This window comes from Amblyomma mixtum, chromosome 10 (genome assembly GCF_055824585.1).
Source record: "Amblyomma mixtum isolate Tamu chromosome 10, ASM5582458v1, whole genome shotgun sequence".
In the NCBI taxonomy this organism is placed as follows: Eukaryota; Metazoa; Arthropoda; class Arachnida; order Ixodida; family Ixodidae; genus Amblyomma; species Amblyomma mixtum.
In genome coordinates this window covers 101,970,991-101,993,406 of record NC_143021.1, presented here as the reverse complement: position 1 = coordinate 101,993,406, position 22,416 = coordinate 101,970,991, and the positions used below count along the sequence as shown (strand labels likewise).

The 22,416-nt window shown below is 45.8% G+C and overlaps 1 pseudogene; it reads left to right on the top strand.

Annotated features, from left to right (window-relative positions):
• Nucleotides 1-5,776: 5,776 nt before the first annotated feature.
• The window catches only part of LOC149326555 (carbohydrate sulfotransferase 10-like), an 83,236-nt pseudogene continuing 66,596 nt past the window's right edge, over nt 5,777-22,416 (top strand).

Sequence of the window (22,416 nt, the reverse complement as noted above, 5' to 3'; positions counted from 1 at the left end):
GTAATTATCGAAACAGATGTCAAAATTGCGTCGAAATAGCGCGTATGTCGATATAGCCACGGAAACGGTGTGACGTCACATCCACCGAAAGTCGTCACTGCACAGTGAAAATTGTCACAAAATGGTCGGAAAAACATCGGATTTGTGTAAAATTAGATGAAAAAGGGTGTGATTAAGCGTAATTAACACTTAAGATTCCCGAGAGGTATAATTTGGGTATCAATATAGCCGTGGCAACGGTGTGACGTCACATCTACCGCAAGTCGTCAACGCATAGTGCCCTCGGCTTTCGCCTCCCAACTTGAGTTGCCAAAGTGTCCTCGCAATTTTTTTGGTTCAGGAACTCTTTTGAGCGTCGTTTTACCAGCAGCGCCCAAAGAGAACACCTTAAAGTTTGTCAAGTTCATCAATTCACAGGCAATCATTTTGTGGGATGCAAAGGGAAAGAACGGTTATTACTCTGCCAAAAGTTATGATTCGTATCGCCACCGCCTCTACATCACTAACCAGTGGACGATATTGGGAGCGAATTAAATTCCGGACCACAATAGCAACGCAGCCTAATGAGTGGGCACTGTCTTGCCTGCGGTTCCGGTAACTGCATACTTTTTAGAAAGTTTGTGTGTGTTGGCTTAACCCTTTATGAGACAAAAGGTGCCTGCGGATATTACATGCAATTTGATCGGAATTTCGAAATCTGCGGCTCTTTTTACACTGGAAACAAAAAGAATTGTTTTTCCACCATATTGTTTCCATAATAAAAGTGGGACATACGTGCCCCACTGCCCCTATGAGTCACTTTTGAAAGTGGGACACTATTGTCCCACTGACGTATTCAAGTATATATTTTTTATTTTCAGCAAATTATATTCAGTTATCAAGCCACATGCATAACTGCTCAATTTATTTTATCACAAGTGCATTTAGGCTGATAATTGTATTGTGCACTTGAATACCTTGTCTGAAAAGTAGCACGACCCCGCCCTACTAGCCGCAAGCAAGAACATTACATAAACTGCAGTGTGCTCTAATAACACATTTTATTTCGACATGAAAGAAGAATTCAAGCCAAACTAGCGAAAACATCTCACTTTTCATTATGGAATGGCAGAAAACGAGCTGCAAAAAGAGGCACCTCGCACTTTTGGCATACAGATGCCGTTCTCATTTCTTTTTCTTTAGTAGAACACCACCGGCACCTCCTTCTGCCAAGAACCTTTATGGGATGATGTTCGTTCCCTTCAAAACGGATTTGATGTGGCACACCCAACATTTTGGTCCACTCTTGCGACCGCTCTTTTTGCATTTGATGGCCGGCGTTCCTCTCCTGGACTTGAATGTCTGGCCCCCGACTAGTTCTCGCCCAAGGATCAAACGGAACCACAAGTACACCACAGGGTTGTGGTGGCAATATTGAATGAAAGAATTCACAACAGCTGCATCCAATATGTAATCAAACAGCCTGTGCCAACCCTTTTTCGACCTTCTGTCAGCGATGTAAGCGTTGTGTTTCTGATCGTAGCGGTCAACATCTCCCATGTACAGAGGCGTCCACTTCCAACCTGAACACCGCTCCGTGCGGCCAGCGCGGCCGGCGCGCGCGCATCGAGGCACCCTAGGCCGGCGTAGGCACCCTAGGCCGGCGCTCCGCGGTGCGCCTCTCGCGGGCGCCTGGGGAAGCATTGCGCGCAAGCGCAGTGACAGCTGCAGGCGGGGCCTTCGCCGCGTCGTCTGCTTCAGCCCTTCGGCTCCCTCCAGCCACGCTCGCTATGCGGTGAAGCGAACTTTGCTCTTGCTAACGCAATAAAACGGCAGTCCGGCACGGTTGTGGAGAAGCGCAGCAACCGCGCTTGGTTCTGTGTAGCGCGTGATATATCGGGGGCGTTTGCCCCTGTTCGTGCTTTCTTTCTCTCTTTCTTTCTTTCTTTCTTTCTTTCTTTCTTTCTTTCTTTCTTTCTTTCTTTCTTTCTTTCTTTCTTTCTTTCTTTCTTTCTTTCTTTCTTTCTTTCTTTCTTTCTTTCTCTTCTTTCTTCTTTCTTTCTTTCTCTTTCTTTCTTTCTTCTTCTTTCTTCTTCTTTCTTTCTTTCTTCTTTCTTTCTTTCTTTCTTTCTTTCCTTCTTTCTCTTCTTTCTTCCTTTCTTTCTTTCTTTCTTTCTTCCTTCCTTCCTTCCTTCCTTCTTTCTTTCGCCCAACTTTGATGTAATGAAAACAATCATGTGAGTCCGGGGAATAGCATGCATGATCGCCAACAACTAGCTGAGCAGCTGACTTGTCGAAGTGTCCGCACAGCTTGGGCATCTCATTCCCACGTGGGCCAAGTTTTACACGAGAGCCTTAACCGCATGAAAGAAAGAAAGAAGGAAGGAAAGAAGGAAAGAAAGAAGGAAAGAAAGAAAGAAGGAAAGAAGGAAAGAGAGAAGGAAAGAAAGAAAGAAAACACGAACAGGGGCAAACGCCCCCGATATATCACGCGCTACACAGAACCAAGCGCGGTTGCTGCGCTTCTCCACAACCGTGCCGGACTGCCGTTTTATTGCGCATAGCAAGAGCAAAGTTCGCTTCACCGCATAGCGAGCGTGGCTTGGCTGAGCCGCCGCGCTGAAGCAGACGACGCGGCGAAGGCCCCGCCTGCAGCTGCCACTGCACTTGTGCGCAATGCTTCCCCACGCGCCCGCGAGAGGCGCACCGCGGAGCGCCGACCTAAAATCCCCTACGGCGGCCGCGCTGGCCGCATGGAGCGGTGTTCAGGCACGGCCGGTCTCGACGCACGCGCTCTCTCGCTAGCGAGAGAGCGCGCGCGTCGAGACCGGGCGTGGTTCAGGTTGGAAGTGGACGCCTCTGTACTTATTATAGTCCGCAACAACTCTAGGGCAAGAGACGCCTATCTTGCAGCCATTCGAAAGTGTGCGCTTCACTTCCACCACTTCTGATTGGTCATGAAAGTTTGAGAGCATTGTTACATTCCGGTTGTCGCGCCACTGATAAGCAGAAAATTGCTCCTTCGCTCGCCAAACATATTCGCCCCTCTTCAGTTGCCGGGAATTCATGACTTCTCTCGGAAGATCTTTCCGGTTGGAACGAACTGTGCCTGCGGCATCGATGTTTCTCTCGGACAACTTCAACATGAGCCTTGTGCACGCAAAAAAGTTGTCGAAGAAAAGGTCAGTTTCAGCATCGACGTTCTTTGAAAGGGACACAACAACATGCTCGCCTAATGTAAGGGCAGGTTCGCGTTCGGTGGACTGTCTCTCATATATTTGAAATTCACAAAGGTATTGAGTAGCAGAATCAGCTCGGCACCATACTTTGTACCCTCTTTTTATGGGCTTCATCGGCGCATACTGCTTTAGTGCAGAACGGCCATTGAATCGGACCATGCTTTCGTCAATTGCTTGGTGATTGGATGGCTTGTACTCGTACAGAAAGCGCCTGTTCATCGCATCGACTAGTGGCCGTACTTTGGCTAAACGATCGAGCCCTTCTTCATTCCTGCGCTTTATTTTCTCGTCATCAGGGAGATGCAGGCAAATTGTAATAGCTTCAAATCGGTTGAAGCTCATGACACTTGAAACCTCTGTGACATTGAAGAATGGGTCGCTGCGCCAGTAGAGGTACAAATGGTGTGATGGGTTGATGCTGATGATTATAAGGAGCCCTAAATAAGCTTTCAGCTCATCTTTTGTAATTGCACGCCAGCCTTTCCTGACGCGCTGGCTTGCGTGACGGTTTGTCTCTACCACTATCATGTCCAGAACTTCATCATCAAAGTACAGCAGGAATGCCTCCGATGGCCTGGATGTGGTAGTGAGCTTATCAGAATATTGCGGCGACACACGGCGAGGTCGATAAATGGTTGGCGGGATCGTAAACCAATGAGAGTTGCTTCCGTGCCATCATCTATCTTCTTCTTCTTGTTCTTCACCTCTTTATAATGGCACATACCCACGTTGGGGGATTGGCCAAGGTATAATGGTATACATAAGGAAATTTTCATAAAATTACGAGAAAATATCGGAGCCAAACGTGAATTTTGAAAAATGTATTCATGAAAAACGACAGAAGAATATTTGAAGTGAAATAACAAAGAACATTTTGGCGAGAATAATAATTTAAAAAAAAAACTCCGAGACTTTTAAAGGAGTTAGCAAATCAACCTACCAGTTGCAATTATGTAATCATGGAGATTCACACAAATTGAACTCAATGCAAAACCTTTGGCGCTCGCTCCGAACAATAACAACACTGGCAGAGATAACGGGAGCCCTAACCTGGAGAGCACTTGCGCCACTTCGTCTTCTTCTGGCTGTGAAGAAGTTATGCGCCTTTTTCGCTTTTTAGGCTTTTTCTTCACATACGATTTCTTCCTTTGCTTTCCTGTGCTTGTTGAAGGTACCTCAATATCATCACAAGATCCATCGCTATCCACAGGGCCAAGCACGGGGACGTACTCTTCATCACTACTTATTTCTACATCGCTCTGGATAGGGTCGTCTGGAAGGCTGAAAATGAGGTCCACCGCCTCCTCGACTGAAAGTGACCTCCCTGTGAAAAAAAAAGTCTATGTCAAAGTACTGCCTCCTAGCTATCTATGCAAAGCAAAATGAGCCAGGGAACGTAGAGCTAATTGCAGGCTTAGCGATATAGTCTTCGAAAACGCGCTGAACAACACATTGCTCAAATTTTCAATGAAACTTGGAGAATATGGTGCACAAAATACAGGTACATTTGGTCTCGAATGTGTTACCAATAAAAAATAAACTTTTGACCCTTACCCTGCATTCAGAACTTGTGCAGTAAAGCGACGAAAATCACATACAAAGGACGCTGTGGTCAGTTTTGGAGCGCTGGGAAAAAAAATAACACAGAAGTGTGCTGCCATCTGTTGAGAGCGCGTCAAAACACATAATTAAAGCTTTTTAATGTGCCGCAGAGATGGCGCAAAGTGCCTGAAAGTGTGAAATTACCGCGAGATTTAAAATACACACGTTTTTTAAAGCTGCGGAAAAGTGAGACGCCATTACCCCGCTGTCTCACAAAGCGTTAAGTGGGTTTATTGCAAGCCAAGTATGTTTGGTTGATATTGCGCGAGTATTTCGTAATATCAACCAGGTTCTTAAGTAGCCCTCGGTGGTTCCAGTGGATAAGGCTGTCGACAACCACAGTTGTTAGTAAGTTAAGACTAGTGGGAGTTATTCAGATGTTGCCGTGTATATTAGGCGGCTTGACTGGCAGTTGTCTTTTCTGTTTAACGCAGTCTAGGAAACTCCGCCTCTTTTTCGGGGACTCCCGCTGAGAATTCCTTTGTCACTGTTGAAACTACGTTTTCTTTTCATGTTTACCCTGTGTGTCTTTTGTATGTCATTCTCTTAAGCCCGCCTCCCGAGACGAAAACCAGACACCTCTCGCTTCTTTATGGCCGGCGGCGGCTCCCCTCGGGCGACGGGACTCTGGGCACCCGAGGGGAGAGGGGCCAAAGGTTGAGACAGGCGGAGAGCTGTTCCGTCTAGAGGGGCATTGGAAAAGGACAGAACGATCGGGGAGCCCCAACGATGAGCATGTAATTTATCGAGCTCTTGCTCCCCTCCTAACGAACAGTTTGATTGTTTCTTGTATCCTGCAATAAACGAAGTTACATAAACGATAACAGTCTACTGTCTACAACGAAGAAACTACATCCGTTTTAGTTTCTACAAAACATTTTGGTGCCGAAACCCGGGAACGGATTATTCAGGAACAACGACCGGACCCAACGACTCAGCGTACCAACGACAGCCACATGGATGTTCTCAAGAAAAAGAGGAAGGCCGTCAGAGGCCAGGCGACGCGACTGACCAAAGAAACGGACGACATCTTGGCTGCTAAAGAAGCACCCACCGTCGAAAAGGTGAGCGTGCTTCTTGAACGCCTACAATTGGTCAAACAACAGCTCAACGAGGTAGACGCGGCAATCGAGCCAAATATCAAAGAAGATGAAGCGGAGGCTGAATTCGAGCAAGTCATCGAGTACAGTGACAAAATTGCTACCTGCATTTGCCGACTAAAACTCAAGAAAGAGCAAACCGAACAAGAAAGCAGAAATCAGGAAACCCAGATTAAAGCTACCGTTGGTAGTGCTTCCGTGGCTCAAGGGATTAAATTACCGAAGCTGGAACTAACAAAATTCGACGGCAAACGAAAAAACTGGCAGCCATTCTGGGAACAATTTGAGGTGGCAGTCCACAAAAACACGGAACTCTCTAACATCGACCGCTTGAATTACTTGAAGACGCTGCTGAGCGGAGAGGCCTTGACAGCAATTGCCGGACTGCAAGCATCAGGTGATTGCTACAGCGACGCGGTCGACATCTTGCGACAACGATTCGGAAATCCGGAAGCGTTGATTCAGGATCATATGCAGGGCCTAATCGATGTGAAACCTGTGTTCTCCGCAAGGAACGTGCGAGCTTTGAGAGGGCTTTACGATGAGATACAGGTTCACATGCGGGGGCTGAAGGCGCTGGGTATCGATGAAGACGGCTACCAGGCGAAGCTGTATCCGGTCCTTCTCCGTGCTCTCCCGAAGGAATTGATCTTGGGCTACCATCGTTGACACTCTGAGACCCAAGAGGAAGCGACGTCTGTGGTGGTCGACGATTCAGGGTCAACGACATCGTCGTCGGACAGCTCACAGTTGACGCCGCTTCGTTCCCTGCTCAGATTCTTCCGCTTCGAGCTTGAGAGCCGCGAAAGGACGCTGGAAGACAGGCCCGACGACGCACATGCTAAGCCTGCTTCTCATTTTGATGGGCACAAGGCACGAACGCATCGAGGGAACGCTCACCCTTCTTCGGCCTCAGCCCTGCATGGTGCAGCCAACTGCATGCAATGCGTGTTTTGCGACTCAAAAAGACATGAAAGTCAAGAGTGCGAGTCGAAGATCACAGTAAACGAGAGGAAGGCAATCCTCACAGCGAAAGGAGGATGCTTTCGTTGCACGAAGCATGGACATCGATCAAGGCAATGCAGGGTTAAGATCAGCTGCAAGAGATGCAAACGCAGGCATGCGACATCGATGTGCGACCCTGCTATCAACGATGCCGAGAACGCACGGTCGGCCAACGAAGGGGTAAAGCCAGTGAGCCTGCATGCCTCAGGAGCAGAAAGGGACCCCACTCACCCCACAGTCCTAATGCCTACTGTTACAGCCTTGAACAAAGGGACAAAAGCAAGAAAGGTGTTTCTCGAGTTCTCTTTGATAGCGGCAGTCAGAGAACGTTCATTACGGAAGACTGCTCCAGAAAACTCGGGTGCAAATTGCTCGGGACAGAGTTACTGTCGGTGGGAGTATTTGGAGGAGGACAGACCAGACGCACATTCAGGCGAGTTGAAGTGTTCCTTCTCCGACGAGACGACCAAAAATCGCAGTACGAATCGAAGCCCTAGAAATACCTTCTATATGTGAACAGGTTATCCCCTGCCCCAACGAATTGATCAGAGAAACACTTCAAGATCTGATGCTTCCTTTGGGTGATGATTCAGCTCTTAATGATGGCACACCGATTGATGTGCTGATTGGCTGCGATCAATATTGGGAATGCGTCACTGGGAAGGTGAGAAAGCTGCCCAACAAGCTGACTGCCGTCGAGACGGTATTTGGGTGGGCAGTTCAGGGCCAAATAATGTCCAAATGTCAAGAGACAGTTTGCACACATGCCTTTGTCATGAGAACGACCGTGGCTGATCGAGAAACCGCTCCGATTCTAAAGATGTTCTGGGAGTTGGAAAACACTGGTGTGTCAGACACATCGACCACAAATTCAGGCTCCAAAGCCCTGGAAGAATTTACTAAAAGTATCAAGAAGATCAACGATCGCTATGAAGTAAAGCTTCCTTGGAAAGACGATGTGGAAATGTCTGACAACCGCGGAGTAGCAGAGAATCGCCTTCGGTATTTAACGAAGCGGTTAAGCAGGAACCCGAGTCTCATGAGAGATTACGACTCCGAAATGTGGCGTCTAATTGACGAAGGCCTAGCAGAGAGGGAAACAGACGCACATTGCGACGACTCTCAGAGAGTATACTACATGCCCCATCAACCTGTACTGCGGCAAAGTAGTACGACTACCAAACTAAGGATAGTTTTGATGCCTCATCCCACAGTGCGCAGGCAAAATCCCTCAACGACAACCTCGAGTGTGGGCCGAATTTAAATCGTGACCTCGTTCGGTTGCTGCTAAACTTTCGGCGACATAAAGTTGCGCTCGTCGCTGATGTGGAGAAGGCCTTTCTTCAAATAAGTGTAACGCCAGAGGTCCGCGATGCGCTAAGGTTCCTGTCGTTCGCGGAGAGTCCCGTGGAAGGCAGACCATTGCCAGATGTCAAAGGCTTCAGAATGACCAGAATACCCTTCGGAACCACATCGAGCCCGTTTCTGCTCGCAGCAACGCTTCAGCACCACCTTGAAACAATGAAAGATGAATTCCCAGTAACGACAGAGGTTTTGAAAAGCTGCATTTATGTAGACGACCTGCTTTGCGGCGCACAGGACGATGAGGAAGGAGCGAAGATATACGATGAAGCAAGTCGTATCTTTCGGTCTGCTTCAATGCGCCTGCACAAATGGGGCTCGAACAGCACGAAGATGAATGAACTGTTTTGTCAGGAGGTCCCCGATGAAATGCCCCTTGGACAACTGACCAATTTGCTGAAAGTGCTAGGTTTAAGTTGGAAACCAAGGGAAGACCAACTGACATTTTCTCCAGACTCGGTCATTGAATTTTCAAAGGCGCAAAAGAATACCAAGCATTTCGTCCTACAGACGACCGCGCGGCTCTACGACCCACTGGGAGTTCTATCGCCGTATACAGTGAGAGCGAAAGGGCTGTTTCAGGAGATTTCGAAGGAAAATATCGCGTGGGATCAGCCACTTCCAGACCATCTCCTGGGGCAGTGGATCAAGTGGTGCGAAGAATTACGTTTGCTGCACGAGGTCACCATCCCAAGAAGGTACGACGCCAACGCCAAAGGGCACCCACAGAGTCGAACCCTGCACGTGTTCGCAGATGCTAGCCCGAAGGCTTACGGCGCCGTGGTCTCTGCACCGAGAATTCCAAAGCAGAAACAACTTCTGTCTTCGTGCTGTCCAAATGCCGTGTCGCCCCCTTGAAAACGGTGACCCTTGCAAGGCTAGAACTATTATTGGCAGCGTTACTCGCGTCGAGACTCTACCAGTTCGTAAGGTCCAATCTTGATATAAAGTTTGACAAGGTTTTCCTCTGGACCGATTCGATGATCACGTTAAGCTGGATAAGAGGAAACGCAGCACGGTGGAAGGAATTCGTGAGAAACCCGTCACGGAAATCCAACAAAACACCGAGACCGCGACGTGGCGATTTTGCCCCGGGAAATCGAATCCGGCTGACCTCATGACTAGGGGATTGACAAGCACTCAACTGAAGACCAGCGAGCTATGGTGGAACAGGCCGCAGTGGATAAGAGGGTCAGCTGAGGTATGGCCGGTTGAACCCCAACAAGGCGACTTCACTGTTGAAGAACTTGAGCAGAAAAAGGAGGTCGGTGTCTTAAACACCACCTGCGATAAAGAAGATGAGCTGCTGGATCTGAAAGAATTCAGCTCTGTATCTAGAGTGAATCGAGTAGCAGGTTGGAATTTCCGGTTCGTGAGAAACCTGCGATCTGCTGACAGGAACTCGGGCCCTTTGACTGCAGCAGAAATTGAACACGCGGAAAAATTTTGGCTCAGAAGAGTTCAGAAGTCAGCCTTTTCTGCGGAACTGGAAAGCACAAAGAAAGGCAGCCGCATCCAAAACGACTCCTCCTTGAAAGAATTCGCGCTGTGGACAGACGAAGACGGCCTACTGAGGATTGATGGGCGAATCTGCTCTACAGAAACGACACTCGAAAAGCGACACCCGATTGTGCTCCCCAAGCATCATCGCTACACAACGCTGCTGGTGCACCAAGCCCATCGACAGCTGCTTCACGCAGGCGCAAGAGACACACTTGTGCAGCTGCGAGACAAGTACTGGATTGTGCGGGGGCGTCAGCTTGTGAAAAGTGTTGTGAGATCATGTGTGGTGTGTAAACGGCACAGTGCCTCGCACTTCGACGCAGCAACAGGGCTGCTTACCCCTGACCGGACGTCCCAAGCGGACCCGTTTCAGGTCGTCGGCCTCAACTTTGCCGGTCCCCTCATGGTGAAGGAGAACAGTCGCACCGTGAAGTCGTACATCGTGCTCTTTACGTGCGCTGTGACGCGGGCCGTGCATCTTGAACTTGTAGCAGACATGAGCACAGAACGATTCCTACAAGCTTTCCGTCGTTTTGTGTCACGCAGAGGCTTGTGCCGAACTATTTACTCTGACAACGCTCTTTCCTTTAAACGAGCGTTTAAAGCTATGGGCATTTTGTGGAAGCTCCTGCGGCACCCTGAAACTCAGAACCATTTTGCCAATTCCGGCATAGAATGGAAATTTATAGCGGAGCGCGCACCGTGGTGGGGTGGATTCTACGAGAGGCTGGTCCGTAGCGTGAAAAGCGCGCTGAGAAAAACGATCGGACGCCAGTGCCTAGACGCCATTGAGCTGTCAACAATCCTGGCTGAGGTGGAGGCAGTAATAAATTCTAGGCCCCTAACGTACACATATGAGGACCCTAAAGACGGTGCTCCGCTCACACCGTCCAGTTTCCTGACGGGAAGACGCTTGACTGCTATTCCTTCGCCTGAAACACGAGCTATCGAAGCGTCCGCCGCTTCTCTCCGGGCGCTCTGGAAGAAGAGAGGGCGAATGCTAAATCTTTTCTGGCAGACATGGCAGCGAGAATACTTGGGGCAGCTACGCTCGGCCTTTGCCTCTAAACGACCCAGAGCTGTGACTCCCCGAGTCGGAGAGGTTGTTTTGGTTCGAGAGAATCAACCGCGACTGCTCTAGAAAACTGGAGTCATCGCTGCCGTGTTTCCTGGGCGAGACGGCAAGGTTCGTTCTTGTGAGGTCAGGATGCCGCAGGGGAGGACTTTGCGACGCCCTGTTCAGTTACTGTACCCATTGGAGTTTTCGGAAACGTAGAATGAGCAAGCCCAATCGGCGGGGCAGTGTTGAAACTACGTTTTCTTTTCATGTTTACCCTGTGTGTCTTTTGTATGTCATTCTATTCTCTTAAGCCCGCCTCCCGAGACGAAAACCAGACACCTCTCGCTTCTTTATGGCCGGCGGCGGCTCCCCTCGGGCGACGGGACTCTGGGCACCCGAGGGGAGAGGGGCCAAAGGTTGAGACAGGCGGAGAGCTGTTCCGTCTAGAGGGGCATTGGAAAACGACAGAACGATCGGGGAGCCCCGACGATGAGCATGTAATTTCTCGAGCTCTTGCTCCCCTCCTAACGAACAGTTTGATTGTTTCTTGTATCTTGCAATAAACGAAGTTACATAAACGATAACAGTCTACTGTCTACAACGAAGAAACTACATCAGTTTTAGTTACTACAGTAACCTGCACTGCTCCAGGTGTAGGGAAGGTAACAGTTGTGGATTTGTCAACACGGCGAGACTCCCTCTCATTTGTTCCTGTTTTCCGAGAGGTATCCAAAAGGTTGACGTCTGGGACACGGAATGTTGGTGCAGCTGAAGGCTGCTTAGTGAGGGGCCGAGATGGGTGCGCATCAGCGATGCTGTACTGCGTGCCCGCCTTGACGAGAGGCCTCCCGGCCACACGGCGCGCTGCGTCAGCGTAGGATTTTCCGGAGAAAATCGAGAGCTTCCTCCGGGATTCCGAGAATGTGATGTTTCCTGTAGCTTTCATTTGAATTATTTTCTTTGAATTCTGTAATGTCTGACACGTTCTCCGGAACGCGGCGCGTGGCCCGTGGCGCAGTTGGGAGTTAGGACATTCTGTTTCGGTGTCACTGCAGTTTTCAGTTGGGCGCTCATGGACACCGCACTACGCATAGGTGGGGATTCCGCGGTATGTTTTGAATCTATGTCCGTACTTTTGACAGTTCACACATCTCGGGTTTGAGGCATAGGGACGGACTTTACAGACGTGGCCTTTGAAATGTTGACACCTCTCGGGTTCGGGACATAATGTCAGATTTTACAGTGGATGAGCTCTGCTTTCACAGCATCTAGAAGAGAGGACCTCTAGAAGAGAATTTAATACATTTTTCACCAAGGTTGGCCCTGATCTAGCATCGAAACTTCCTGATATAAGTACTAGCAGTGATCTTCCGCGGCCAGTTTTAAATTCTTTCGTTCTGCACGAAGTTGAATTAAATGAAGTGATGTGTGTCGTTATGGATTTCGCAACAAACAAGGCGGCAGGCTACGATGGCATTCCTGTGAAGCTAATTAAAGAAAATATTGATGTTCTAGGACCCATATTATGCCATTTATTCAACCATTCAATACTCAACAGCACATACCCATCATCCCTAAAGATAGCACGTGTTACTCCTGTATTCAAGGACGGCGACTCCTCTGACCCTTCTAGTTACAGACCTATCTCTGTACTTAGTGTTATTAATACCATATTTGAAAAAATTCTTTACAAACGTATTCATCAGTTTCTTGAGAAATATAACATTATATGCCCAGAGCAGCACGGATTTCGCCCACAGTACTCCACCAGCTCAGCAGTCATCACTCTTACCCAGGCAATTAATGATGCTTTACACAATAACAGACTCGCAGCAATTATCTTTCTGGACATTAAGAAAGCCTTCGACACAGTTAACCATGACATTATGCTAAATAAACTAAAAACATATGGATTTCGCGATAAGGTGCTTGACTTTTTCTCTAGCTACCTCACAAACCGCCAACAAATTGTTTCAATGAAATCTTTCTCGTCATCCCTTCAGCGCCTACACACAGGGGTTCCCCAGGGGTCTACTCTTGGTCCGCTGCTCTTTTTACTGTACGTAAATGATCTGCCCAAGGTATTAGCTTCATCCAAAGCCATCATGTATGCTGATGACACTGCCATTGTAGTTACTGCTCATCATACGGTCGAACTTGAAAGCATAGCAAATATAGAACTGGAAAAAATCTCTGACTGGTTTCTCACAAACAAATTAACAATCAATGCTAAGAAAACTAAATACATACTGTTCCACTCAAAGAAAAAATCAATTCTTTCAACTGATATTACATTAACTATTAACCAGTCCCAGCTTGAGTCAACAAATAATTTTACATATCTTGGAGTCACACTGGATAAACATTTACACTGGCAACATCATATTGAGGCGACTTGCACTAAGATGGCTTCCGGTTGTTATGCTCTTCTCCAGACGCGCGAATACTTTGATATCAATATCCTCCGTGTCCTATACTTCACATTAATACATACTCACCTTTCATATTGCATCGAGTCGTGGGGCTGGACGTATAGCACATACCTAGAGCCTATTAAAAAGTTACAGAAGCGAGCACTTAGAATAATTTCATTTTCTAGTTACACTGTACGCAGTAAGGCACTATTTACTAAACTACGCGTATTACCCCTCAATTTACTTCGTGAGAAAAGAACTGCTGAATGTGTCCATAAAATAATAACAAACAACCTCCCGTTTGACATATCAATATTTAACATCCCGCCACTTCCAACACGGAGCCGCACGTACGGCAATTTTAACTTGCCAGTGAAAAGAAATGTATATGGAGAGCGTCTCCTAGAGTTTACGGGCGTAAAAGTTTGGAATAATCTACCACATGACCTAAAGACTGCCTACAACTTCTCCATTAGAATAAAAAATTATTACCTTAAAAAGAATGACACACTTTGAGTTCATACTTTCATTTTTTAATAGTCGTCTTAGATATTTGCCAGATATTATTTGCATGTAGCCGAATCCTGATACCTTGATTTATTTACAGATTTGTACATTTGCGTCTATTCTAAGGATGTTTGTGATTAAAAAGTGTGCACTGAAATCATTTTATCCTGTTCTTGTGTGTTGTACCCTTGTGATGCTTTGTAAATACTTAACAGCTATTTTCCCTTCGCTTTTTGTGATGCCTTAATTTTTGTATAAGTTCTACGCGTTTTGTTTGATCTAAGTTTTTAGTTTATATAATCTGTAATATATGTATTTCTTTTGTTGATGCTCTTACAAGTGTTGAGAGTGATGTATAGCATTTTTTATACTAACTTACTGTCTTTATTTTGGTACATTGTTGCCTGCATGTTTGTATATCTTTTTTTCCATTGGACCCGTTACTAGCCGTTGGCTATGGGTCCGGGCAGTGTTTGCGTACATTTTTTATGCAACAAAGACCAATAAATAAATGAAATGAATGAAAAAAAAAAAAAAATGTTGGGACAGTATGGGGTGTCACCACCTTCACCGTTCCGCCTTACGGCGATGGGGTGAAGAACAAGGACACTTTGACCTCGGAAGCTTTTCGGGAAGACAGCCTATGTTTGCCGGATCAGATCTCGCTCTGAAATGAAACCTTGCACTGTGTTGAGATTGCGGTGGGGGGTGACGGTCACATGGAGGTGAAAAAACTGTTTTTGTTTTAGAAGCGTGTCAGAGTAATTTTCCTCCGAAACTTCAATAGGAAGGCCATCGGTTGAAATTTTGTCTCTTCCTACTTTTTTCCAATCATTTCTCAGGTGTACTTGCGATAACTAAACAGACATAGCAGCAGCTGGGTCGTTATCTACCCCAGAGTGAATTTCAAGGAAATGAGGCAAGTGGTCACAGCCATGTCGGGTATTGGTGGAGGTTTAATCGGTGCGGTTCCTTTTCAGGGCCGATCAGGTCCTTTGGAAGAAGTATAGTTATGGATATGGGTATGCTGACCGTTCCTAATTTTTCAGGTTGGTGCTTGTTCGTATGCTTTATTGTAAATGGCATCGTGAACTTGCCGTCGCTGCTGCTGCCAGGTGTGTTGTGGTGTAATTTTTGTCGCCTCTAGGACTAACTTTGTCGGGTGCTTTCGCCGAGCTGCTCAGCGCGAAAATGAACAGTGCAAAGGATGCCCTACAAGATTTCAGGGCTCTCGGGGATAAGCCTCCAGGGAGCATTAAGGAAGTAGCGAAGATCCTTACTGAACTTCTAACTAAACTTGATGTATTTGCATCTGACATGAAAAGCAGCGTCAAAAAAATGGGTGGCTCAAGCACGGAAATTCGCGCTGAGCTCTCTGGCATTAAAGAGTCAATTGACTTCATGAATGAGGGGTTTGAAAACTTCAAAGCAGATGTGGAAGGTTTTCGTCGGGAGCTTGGGAAAGTCAAAAAACAAAATGAATAGGGGTGTGCGAATATCAAATTTTTCGAATACGAATCGAATACGAATACTTAGTTTCGAATATCGAATCGAATATCGAATAATCAAGGACGGACGCATTTAATCACTACAAAACATTTATTTGGGCACCCAAGAACATCACAGTTCAACTATCGATGATTAAATGAACACAAAAGGTGTGTGTGGCTGCACAAAAAGTATCAAAGTCTCGAACATTATTCTTAGAAGAGTGGAAATATCAGAGAGGATGGCTAGTACACAGCATTGATTAAGGCCAGCTTGCCATCAGCACAAAAGCGCGTTGCTGGGATGACGTAAAAGGTTGTCGTGAAGGAGAACCAGCTGCACCACATGGTCAGACAGAAGTAGTTCCCTTCTAACTGAAACGACTCCTCCAGCCACAGAAATTGCCCTCTCACTTGGCACTGACCTGGAACGTATTGCGAGGTACTTCGTGCACAGCTCTGACCATAGCAGCTTCGCAGGTATAGCCACAAAAAAGCTCACCAGCGCTGTCAGCTACGGCATGGCCCTTGGAGGAAGAAAGAATTTTCCTTCCGTGTAGGCGCCGCCATGTTGTTATATATCTGTCGATAGGGCTTGCGGACCGAAATGCACGCAGGTGCTCACAATGAATATTCGGCTAGATACGAATATTCGCGTCCGGTCGAATATTCGAAACAACACGAATACTTGAATTTCGAATCGAATTCGAATACTAAAAATATAATATTCGAAATATATTCGAAAATTTCGAATATTCGCACACCCCTAAAAATGAACATTATCAGAAAACAAATGAGCATCTGAGAAATGAACTGCAAGAGACAAAAAAACAGATGTTACAGCTAAAGCAGTTCACCGGGAACATAAATCTTGAAATCAAGGGACTTCCACTTGCTCCGAATGAGGACCTTGTCAACTCTGTTCAGAAGGTGGCTTCTTGCCTGGGTGTCGAACTTGCCGATTCTGACATTGATGTAGTGCATCGAGTGCGCTCTAAAGATAACGATAAGCCAAACGTGGTGGTCAAGTTTCTCACAAGGTCTGTGCGAGATAAAGTGTTCAATGCGGCTAAAAAGACCAAACTGAACACGAGACTGCTTTGTTTTGAAGAACAAGAACCCTTGCTTGATAATGAGCACCTGTGCGTTGAAAACAAAGTACTACTATCCAAAGCAAAGAAAGCAGCTAAAAACCACAACTGGAAGTTTCTTTGGTTGTCACAACGAAAAATTTTGATGCGTAGGGCAGACAGCTCCACTGTTCTGCACATCACAAGTGAAGGTGACTTGGCCAACGTCGTGGGACTTTTCTTTTTTTCTGTCGTTTAGATCTTAGCATGACATTTTTTCTGTTTCTTTTGACATGGCTTTTACGTTTCAACAAGTTGACGATTTGATGCGTGATAAAAACTTTTCACTTTTGCATTGTAACGTGCGCAGCATACGAAGTAACCTAAATAACTTGATTGTACATATAGCAAGGTATGAATCTTGTTTTGATGTAATATCCGTGAGTGAAACCTGGCTCAAGCGTGATGAAGTAGTCTATTTCCCGGGTTATAAATTTTTATCCCAGGTAGGGATGTTTGTCAGAGATAGTGTCTCCTACCAGCTAATGGGAGTGGCGTCTGTTAGTTTTGACTGCATTGAAACCCTGTTCATAAAACTTCAGGATGGTGTGATGGTTGGTGTGGTTTATCGGCCACCAAACACATCGATAACTCAGTTCCTTGAGAAGTTTGAAATGATTCTAACAGAATGTTTTCATGGGCGTCGCTCTAATATTGTCATAATGGGCGATTTCAATTTAGATCTAACACAAGGAGTACAGAACAGCTACAGTTTCCTTCTCGAATCATTTGCCTAACGTAACCTTATTACAGAACCTACCCACGTAACAAGTACTTCAAGTACTCTAATAGATCACGCCCTCTGCGATATTGTCCCAGGTATGCTGGCCGGTACCTGCGCTCAGGTGGTAGCCGACCATTCACCTATTTTTCTTGTAATATAAAAAGACCTGCCTCCACAAGCGCAGTTGACGCAGTGTAAAATTCGTAGTAAGATAAACTATGTAGCATTACGTGAAACATTAGAAGAAGCCGACTTCACTACGGCATATGATGAAAACGTGAATACTGAGTGTAAAAACTTTTTAGATATCCCTAAAAATGCCATTGAACCGAGCTCTCTGCCGAACACTAATAAATACAGCCAGCCAACGTGTCCTTGGATGAATACTGAAATATTAGCCGTGTTAAAAGATAAGGACAAATGGTATCACAAATGGAAGCAGTTGAGATCAAACGAATACTACCTAACCCAGTATAAGCGTTGCAGGAACTTGTCTTTATCTCTTATGAGAAAAAGAAAAAAGGAATATTATTCATCACTGGTGAAACAGGCGCATGGAAATACAAAAAAAAAAATTGGGATGTAGTAAACGACGCAATCGACCTGCGATCCAGTACAACAAAACTCCCTGAGACAGTTGACGAAGACACAGTAGAATCATTTAATACCTATTTTACCTCCATTGAGCCTACGGTTGTCGCGCAGGTTCATGCTGACGCACCTACGGCGAAGATGCCGGAACGTATTAACAACAGTTTAGCTTTGCCTGACATAGACATAGAAGAAATAATCTCTGCAGTCGGCAGCCTTTCAGCCGGCAAGGCGGCAGGACCTGATGCAATACCCGTTAGACTGATAAAAAAACAACATTGATATACTAGCGATCCATCTACTACACATCTTTAACCATTCTTTGGAAAATGGAATATATCCTGACGAGCTGAAGGTTGCAAGGGTTGTACCTATTTATAAAGGCGGCGAGCGATCTGATCCGCGAAACTGCAGACAAATATCGGCATTAAATGCAATTAATACAGTTTTTAAAAAGGTTCTTTGCAAACGTATACAAAATTTTCGAAATAAATATAGCATTATATGTCATAATCAGCATGGCTTCAGGCCCCAAAGGTCAACGTCATCCGCAGTTCTTGTTCTTTCACAACTTATAAATTCTGCACTCCATAATAACAAGCTGGCCATAGTAGTATATTTAGACATATCAAAAGCTTTCGATACGGTTGATCACACAATACTACAACAGAAATTGGAAACCTACGGTTTAAAAGGGAAAATTTGTGATCTAATTAAAAGCTATTTTACAGGACGGAAACAATATGTTGTGAACAATTTAGCCTCACTACCGCAAAGTATTAATCTAGGTGTGCCTCAGGGCTCCGTGCTTGGGCCGCTATTCTTTTCTCTGTATATTATTGACTTTCCATCAACGCTGAAATATTCGAAAGGTGTAATATATGCCGATGACACTGCATTACTTTTTACAGGGGAAAATTTAGAGGCACTGAAATGTATACTTAATGAAGAGCTTAGTGAAGTTTCGCAGTGGTTTAAAAGTAATCGGCTAACCCTTAATACTGAGAAAATAAAGTACACCGTGTTTCACTCGCGCAGGAAGAACATGAACTACGAACATATATCTATAACTATCCACAACACGACTCTGCTGAGCGTGTCTCAATACAAGTATCTTGGTGTCCTGTTCGCGTCTGATATGCACTGGAAAGAACAAATTAATAATATTTGCTCCAAATTAGCCTATGGTTGTCATGTTTTACTAAAGGCCAGGGACTGCTTTGATCTTCCAATTCTACGCATTCTGTATTTCGCCTTTGTGCACAGTCAATTATCTTGTTGCCTGGAAGCTTGGGGTGGTACATATAAAACATACCTAGATCCTGTTTCTCGCCTTCAAAAAGGAGCTATTCGTATGATAACTTATTCAAATAATACATACCCCAGCAGGCCACTCTTTCAGCAGCTTCGTATCATACCCCTATCAATGGCGTATAAACTGAAGATAGCTGAAATAGTAAACAATGTAATAAAATCTAACAACCCCTGCCCCTTAGTTTATTTAGATTACCAATGAAATAAACAAGAGCTGCAACTAACAATCTATTTAATTTACCACCTTGTTACAATATGTACGGCCGGAGACTCCTAGAATACAGCGGAGCCCATGTGTGGACTGAAATCCCAAATGAAGTTAAAGAAAAAAATAACTTTTCGGAATCTTTAAAACACTATTTATTTTCTATGGAAATGTCCGAATGAATTCAATTGTGTGTGTTAATATTGAAGTTTTTTATTTTATACGGTCTGCAGTAATATTGTGCTTGTTTTGTATTTGGACCCCTCACTAGCCGTAAAGGCTATGGGTCCAACCAACAGTTTGTGTACTGTTTTTGAGAATAAATAAAGAAAAAAAAGAAAAAAAATGTCGTCTGCGTTGCACCGTCTAAGCTGGAATGTCACGGAGCCTCCCGAATGGTAGAAAGACCACGTCGCCCGGACCTTGACCATGGCCCCGACGCCCACCGTTTAAGGTTTCTACTCTTCACCCTAAAACCTTCCCTCCCTGTGTGAATGATAGCTTCGGTATGGGGGATGAGCGTCCGTGGTGGCGGAAAGCATAGTCGCCTCGACACTAAAGGTGACCTTGCGGGTTATGTAAACTTATGAAGCAGCGCTTATCCTGTTTTCGCTGAGTCAAATGCTGTTGACTCAGCGCATTTGAAGCCATTTGACAGAGCCGAAATGTCAGCAGCCATGCCGGCATTGCAAAATCAGGGTGTACAAAAGCATTGTGTAAAAATGCTGGAAGATATATATATAATCGCTGCAGAGCCACCATAGTCCGCCATAAAGTCAGCAAAAATACTCCCATCATGAGAAGCGTCCGGCAAGAAGACGCGATCTCGCCAATGTTATTCACCAACCAGTTTAGCTGAGGTATTGAGAGGCGTGGATTGGGATCAGTTGGGGATGAGATTTAATCGAGAATGACTTACTACTTCCAATTCAGTGATCACATTGCCTTAGTAATTCACTCAGGAGATGAGTTAGCACGGAAAGATATTGGGGTATATATATGCGGGGTGTATAGAAGCTAGCCTGAAAATAAGTGAATGCACGCACAGCGAACCCCGAGACGAGGAGAGGGACAGAATCCTGCGAACGGATGTTGGCCCCTGCCTACAAAAAGTGTCGCATAACGTGAATAAAGTTGCGAATAGGTGTCGCTCGCTTTTTGGACTCCAGTGAAGCTTTCAAAGCTGTGCTCCCGTATTTCAGGAAGTGAGACAAGAAGAAGCGGTTGTTGTAAAAAGCACACCGCGGCCTATGTGCAGTGTGCTTCTCGGATGGTATACGAGCAGCAGCTTTCATGTGGGAAAGTGTACACCGGCCAAACGGGGCGATATAACAACGACCGGCTAGGGGAGCACTATAGGAATTGAATGAAAAAAGAAAACGTGCACTTGGTTAAGCACTGATAGTTATGCACTACATGATCGCCACAATTCGACAGTGTTAGAATTCTAGACAGCAGCAAGTGTCAAACTGTATGCGAAGTCCTGGAGGCCTTTCATATAAAGAAAAGAAAAAGAGATCGCTGCATTAATGATGCTTTGGTTTTGATGTACACTGCGGAGTTCAACATTTTCGCGGCAATATTATAAAATGTTTTTGTTTCAAAACCTTGGCACGTAGTTGTTGTGGTTGTTGTCCTTTCTGTAGTGCGCAGACACGCGAGCCTTTTTATGCCCGAAAATTTTCCCAATAAACCAGTTGGGAGTGCAACGTTCGCCCGTGTTTGTGCGTGTTCCTTCTCTTTGTGTTTCCTCGCTGCCGGTATGAATCAAGCAGAAATGTCTGATTTGATTTCTATCCTTTCCAACCTCGATTTTGCAAATGCTGGGCTGGTAGATAGCAGTAAAAAAAGGAAGGAAGGACATGGTGCCAAGAATGGACATGGACATGGGCGCGCGCGCGCGCGCGCACGCACACACACACACACACACACACACACACACACGCACACGCACACGCACACGCACACGCACACGCACACGCACACGCACACGCACACACACACACACACACACACACACACACACGCACACGCACACGCGCACGCGCACGCGCACACGCACACGCACACGCACACGCACACAATTGTATTCTTTCGTGGGTTTCATTGACTGTTAGCTCTGTTTATAAGTGTACGGTTAAGAGCCCTTGAATCACTATCTACTGATTAGCTTAACGAGGGCCTCATTTCTCGCAGTCTCGTTGCATTGGGAAGCTTATGGTTCTCCTCCAGCTACCTCCTTCAGCGTACGATCGCGTTCTATGTGGCACATGCGCTATAAGAGACTTTACATTATCCGCCGCTACGGTTAAGGGTGGTGCGGTGAATACTCCCATGTCTCCCAGATTAGCACTAAATGCCCACAGAAAAACCACGAACCATTCCGTACAGGGGGATATGTGGTGGGCTTTTTCGGAAGCACGGGAAGCTGAGTGCAAAAATTATTACATGAAGAACGCCACAGGAAACTGGACAATAACATGTGGGCAGCTAACATATTTCAATACTTATTCATAAAAAGCGGTGATTCTAATGGCGGAAAAGGTCTCGGAAAGTAACCAGTAAGTATTCTTGGCGAGAGGACGGAGAAACAAAGAGCATTAAACAACGGGTAAAAAACGGGGGATGTAAAAGCTGCATCAATTTAACGCAAAGGAATGATAGTGCAGAACCATATCCGAAAAACTATATCTGCCAAAGTAGGCAGATATGGAAGAAATCGTGCTATGATAACTCAAGAGGCAGTGCCCTACCCTTTGAAGCCAGATCATGGTGTCTTAGGACGCTCTGCTTCAAAAGTAAATTTAACGAAGCACAGGACACTTGGGTTGCCTGTGGCAATTGCGTAGAAACAATTCAGCGGCTGATCAATGTGATGGTATCCATCTGGATGTCGGTGCACGCAGAGTCACTCTTCCTGAGGCCGTCGGGTTTAGAGATACGCGTAACAAGGGTCAGTTAAATATATCTAAGTGGAAGTTAGGAAAAAGCGATTGGACGATTGGTGGCTCAAAAGCAGAGTTGATATAAGGTTTAAATATCGGACTACAAACGTATTCAAGGAAAATTGCGAATTTTAAGATCAGGTTATAACAGAGGTAAACAAAAATAAAAAAGAAAAGCAGAGCCTTTCGCCAGCAACCTACACCTCATTTCAAAAGGGGCGCTCATATCTTCCAACCATTTAACTACCC